Source organism: Colobus angolensis, unplaced genomic scaffold (assembly GCF_000951035.1).
Source record: "Colobus angolensis palliatus isolate OR3802 unplaced genomic scaffold, Cang.pa_1.0 Scaffold39, whole genome shotgun sequence".
NCBI classification, from domain to species: domain Eukaryota; kingdom Metazoa; phylum Chordata; class Mammalia; order Primates; family Cercopithecidae; genus Colobus; species Colobus angolensis.
Genome location: NW_012117265.1, coordinates 4,116,063 through 4,121,273, shown reverse-complemented (window position 1 = coordinate 4,121,273; position 5,211 = coordinate 4,116,063). Strand labels below are relative to the sequence as shown.

At 41.0% G+C, this 5,211-nt stretch overlaps 1 pseudogene; it reads right to left on the bottom strand.

Moving 5' to 3' along the window:
* On the bottom strand, positions 1-814 carry LOC105520949 (annotated as a pseudogene).
* Between the last annotated feature and the right edge of the window lie 4,397 nt (positions 815-5,211).

The window sequence follows — 5,211 nt, the reverse complement described above, 5'->3', positions numbered from 1 at the left end:
TCAGTGCTCTGAAAGTTCTCGAAAAGGTGCAGCAGTTTTTTGGAGCCTCTGAATGACGACAGCATTCTGTAAATCTGCTTCTTCCAGTGTGATTGTTTCATCTAACAATCTGAGGACAGGAAGAGTTGTTGCCAGGTAAAAGGGAGGACTTCTTTTGAGATCCTTAGTATTTTTCAATGAAGTCTTTGATATGGCTTACCCTTCCTAATCGGTGACTCTGTCCTGAAAAGGGCTGGAAGACAGGGTTTGTAGACATACATATTTCATTTTTCTTGTCTTCAACGTTGACACCCACCTCTTCTTTATCAAAAATTCCCTGTAATTCTGAAAGTAATTCCTGCTTTTTGATGGAGTTCAAAAACTGCTGACTTGCACCATTTGAATAACTTCTGAAATCGTTGACAGCGAATCCATTTTTCTGTAATTTTACGTTTACATCTACCTGTTTCTTCTGTTAAGTGGGAGACAAGCATTTGGAACCAACCTTCTGAGCTTCCTCAAAAAGGCTATGAACAAACTATTCACAATTTGTTTATTGATTATCACCAAGAGGTTGATTGTCAGGTCCTGTTTCACAAACCCAGTCTTTTATACTTTCTTTTGCCTTACTCCGAGCACAGCCACCAAGCCTCGGCCTCACTCATCTCAGGGGCCACCAGCACCATTTGTCTGGAGCCCTTCAGACCTGGAGCACCTCGCTCCAGACCTCCTCCAGTACCCCGGCTGCGCTGTTGATAATCCCATCTGCCTCTGTCTCCACCAGGCACCAAGTGTTCGCCCACACCTGCTGCCTGCAGACTTGAGGAGCACGCATGGGCTTTTTTTGTTGTTTTTTTGAGACGAGTTTCGCTCTGTATCCCAGGCTAGATAGAGGGCAGTGGCATGATCTTGACTCACTGCAACCTCTGCCTCTGGGGGTCAGGCAATTCTTGTGCCTCAGCCTCTGGAGTAACTGGGAATACATGTGTTCCCCACCACGCCAAGCTGAATTTTTTTGTATTTTTAGTAGAGCCGGGGTTTTGCCATGTTGCCCAGGTTGGTCTGGAACTCCTGAGCTCAAGCTCTCCACCCACCTCTGCCTCCCAAAGAGGTGGGATTATAGATGTAAGCCACCACGCCCAGCCTCTGGCAGCTTTTTAGTAGATTCTGTCAGATTTTCTACTAGGACAATTCTGTTGTCTGCACATAAAATTTTTTACTTCTTGCTTTCCAATCTGTATGCGTTTTGTATTTTCCTTATTGCATTAACTAGAACCTGGAGTGTATTGTTAAATAGAAGTTGAGAGACCAGTCTTGTCTTGTTTCTGGTCTTGAGAGTAAATCATTGAATCTTTTACCATTTAGTAACTACCTTTTTTATTATCTTTTTTTTGATAACACCTATTGGGTGGGAAATAGTATTCATTGTTTTTTATTTTTATTTCCCTGGTGGCTAAAGATTTTTATTATTTTTTTTTTTCTGAGCTTAGCTCACCTGAAAACTAAAGATGTTGATCATGTTTTCATCAGTTTTTGACTATCTGTCTTCTTTGGGAGAATGCCTGTTTAGATCCTTTGCCATTTTTAAATTGAGTTATTTTTATTATTGAGTTTCAAGAGCTCTATAAATTCTAGCTACAAATACCGTATCAAATAAATGGTTTACAAGTATTTTTCTTTCATTCTTTGTGTTATCATTTCACTTTCTTGGTGGCTTCCTTTTGAGTGTAAAAGTTTTAAATTTATTTTTTTCTTATGCTTTTGGTGTCAAATCTAAGAAACCATTGCCAACTCAAGGTCATGAAGTCTTTTATATTTTCTTCTAGGATTTTTATAGTTGCAGCTCTTACCGTTAGTTCTATGATCCATTTTGAACTAATATTTATGTATGCTGTGAACAGTGTATCCAGCTTCATTCTTTGGCATGTAACACCCAGTTACCCTAGCATATTTGTTGAAAAGACTATTTCTCCCATTGAATTGTCTTGGCAGTCTTGTCAAAAGTCAGTTGACCATAAATGTAAAGGCTTATTTATTTATTTTGAGACTGAGTCCTGCTCTGTTACCCAGGCTGGAGTGCAGTGGTGTGATCTTGGCTTACTGCAGCCTTGACCTCCCAGGCTCAAGTGATCCTCCCCCTTGAGCCTCCCAAGTAGCTGGAACTACAGGTGCATACCATAACACCTGGCTAATTTTGTATTACTTGTAGAGACAGGGTTTCATCTTGTTGCCCACACTGGTCTTGAACTCCTGGGCTCAAGCAATCCTCCTGCCTCGGCCTCCCAAAGTGTTGTGATTACAGATGTGAGCCACTGTGCCCAGCATTAAGATTTATTTGTAGACTCTCAGTTTGCCTCCATTGTACATGTCTAACCTGTTTGTAACCACACTGCCCTAGGCGTTAGAGTAATTTTTGAAATTGGGAAGCATGAGCCCTTCTGTGATCTTTTTTGCAATGCATGGGTCACGGTTTCTTTTGGAAGGGGTAGAAGGGATGTGAATGTTTTAATTTTTTTTTTTCCCCAGGACAATTGGTTGAAAACAGTCTTTTCTCTATTGGATTATTTGCACCTGTTTTGAAAATCAAATTGACTACATATGTTTAAATCTATTTCTGGGATCTATTCAGTTCAACTAATCTATGTTTGTCCTTTTGCTAATACTACACTTTTTTTTTTGAGACAGAGTCACACTCTGTCACCCAGACTGGAGTGCAGTGGTACCATCTCACCTCACTGCAGCTTCCACCTCCCAGGCTCAAGCAATTCTTGTGCCTCAGCCTCCCGAGTAGCTGGGACTATCGTGCCTGAACCTCCCAAGTAGCTGCGACTATAGGCGCGCACCACCACACCTGGCTAAGTTTTGTGTTTGTAGCAGAGACAGGGTTTCACCATGTTGGTCAGGTTGGTTTCAAACTCTTGGCCTAAAGTGATCCACCCACCTCAGCCTCCCCAAGTGCTGGGATTACAGGCATGAGCCACCACATCTGGCCTGCTAATACTACACTTTTTTGATGATGGTAGCTTGCTAGTAAATCTTGAAAGCAAGTGGTATAAGAGTTCCATCATTGACCTTAATTTTCAGAATCATTTGGGATGGTCCATGTTCTTTGTTTTTTCACTTTTTTCTTTTTTTTTTTTTTGAGACAGTGTCTTGCTGTGTCTCCCAGGCAGGAGTGCAGTGGCACAATCTCAGCTCACTGCAAGCTCAGCCTCCTGAGTAGCTGGGACTACAGGCGTGTGCCACTACGCTTGGCTAATTTTGTGTTTGTGTGTGTGTGTTTAGTGGAGATGGGGTTTCACCATGTTAGCCAGGATGGTGATCTCCTGACCTCATGATCCGCCCCCCTTGACCTCCCAAAGTGCTGGGATTACAGGCGTGAGCCACTGCGCCCGGCCTTTTCACATAAATTTTAGAGCAAACTTACTGGTTTCCATAAAAAGCCTGCTGGGATTTTTTTTTCTTTTTTTTTTTTAAACTGAGATTCAGTTTAATCTAAAGATGAATTAGAGAATTGGCATCTTACTAATATTGGCTGTTCTGAACCATAGACACCATATCTCTGCCATGATCTGAATGTTTGCACACCGCCAGAATTTTTATGTTGAAATCCTAATCCCCAGTCCAGTGATACTGGCAGGTCAGGCCTTTGGGAGACGATTAGGCTCACGAGGGCAGAGCACTAATGAATTAGATTGGTGCCTTTATAAAAGATATTCCAGAGAGCTTGCTTATCTCTTCTGCCTTGTGAGGACACAGCAAGAAGTCACCATCTGTAAACCAAGAAGTGGGACCTTATCAGACACCAAATCTGCCAACACCTTAGTCTTGGACTTCCCATTCTCTAGAACTGTGAGCAATACATTTCTGTTGTTTATAAGCCATCTAGTCTATGGTATTTTGTTCTAGCATCCCAAACGGACTAAGACAATCTCCCCGTTAATTTAGGTCTTATTTCTCTCAACAGTGTTTTGTGGTTTTGTGTATTGCACCATTTTATTGATGCTATTATAAATACTAGTTTTAAATTTTCAGTTTTTCAGTGCTAGTGTATAAAATTATTTCCAATTGTGTATAATTTATATTTGACCTTGAATCCTGCAAACGTTGTATAGTTATCTATTCCTGTAACTTTTTGGAATATCCTACATAAACACATCTGTCCTCTATATTAAGGCAGTTTTGCTTTCTGATATCTGTGCCTTTTATTTCTTTATGTTTTCTTAATGTACTGGCTAGGGCCTCCAGTAGTGTTGAGTGAGAGTGGTAAGAACACACATCCTTGTCTTATTCCCAACCTTAGGCAGAAAGCGTTCAGTCTTCTACCATTAAGTATGATGTTAGCTGTGGATTCCTTTGAAGACAGCTTTATTAGGTTGACGACGTTCCCTTCCACTGCTTGTTCACTGAGAGATTTTATTTTATTATTTTTATTTTTTTAGCATTTATGCATTTTAATTTTTTTCTTTTTTTTTTTTTTTGAAACAGGATCTCACTCTGTTGCCCAGGCGTGAGTCCAGTGATGCAATCATAACTCACTGCAGCTTCTAACTTTGGGCTCAAGTGATCTTCCCACCTCAGCCTCCCAAGTAGCTGGGACTACAGTAGTTCATGGAGAGATTTTATTATGAAAACCTCTTATCATAGAACCATTTCTTAAGATCTCAGAGACCTTTAGTTTGGTGTTTGATAGAGTCTTATGAATAGATACAATATGTAGAAGTTTAAATAAGGTGCCTCTCCATTAACCAAGAGAGCATCTCAGCATCCCTTCTGGGCATTGTTCCCCTGCATTCTCACAGACAGAGGTCCAAGATAGAGAAGGGCCTAAGATATTTAAGCCATGGCTTTTGTCTAATGACACAAACCCAGTAAAATTAATGGAGATAAATGGGAAAAGGGTTTTTATTGCACTGGCAAAAGCAAGGCCAACTTTGTCCAAATAAAATGGAAAGAAGTAGTACAAAATGAAAAGAGACCTTCGAACCCCCAAACTGCAGTTAGAAAACAGGTGAAATAGGCCTATAGAACTACTCAGTTGAAAATGTTTACTTTTTATGGGAAAGCAAGTATGGTTCAGAGTACAGAACTTCACATGAATCACTCCTGTGGAGTTGCACTGGTGCTTAAGAAACAGGTTTCAGGCCGGGCGCGGTGGCTCAAGCCTGTAATCCCAGCACTTTGGGAGGCCGAGACGGGCGGATCACGAGGTCAGGAGATCGAGACCATCCT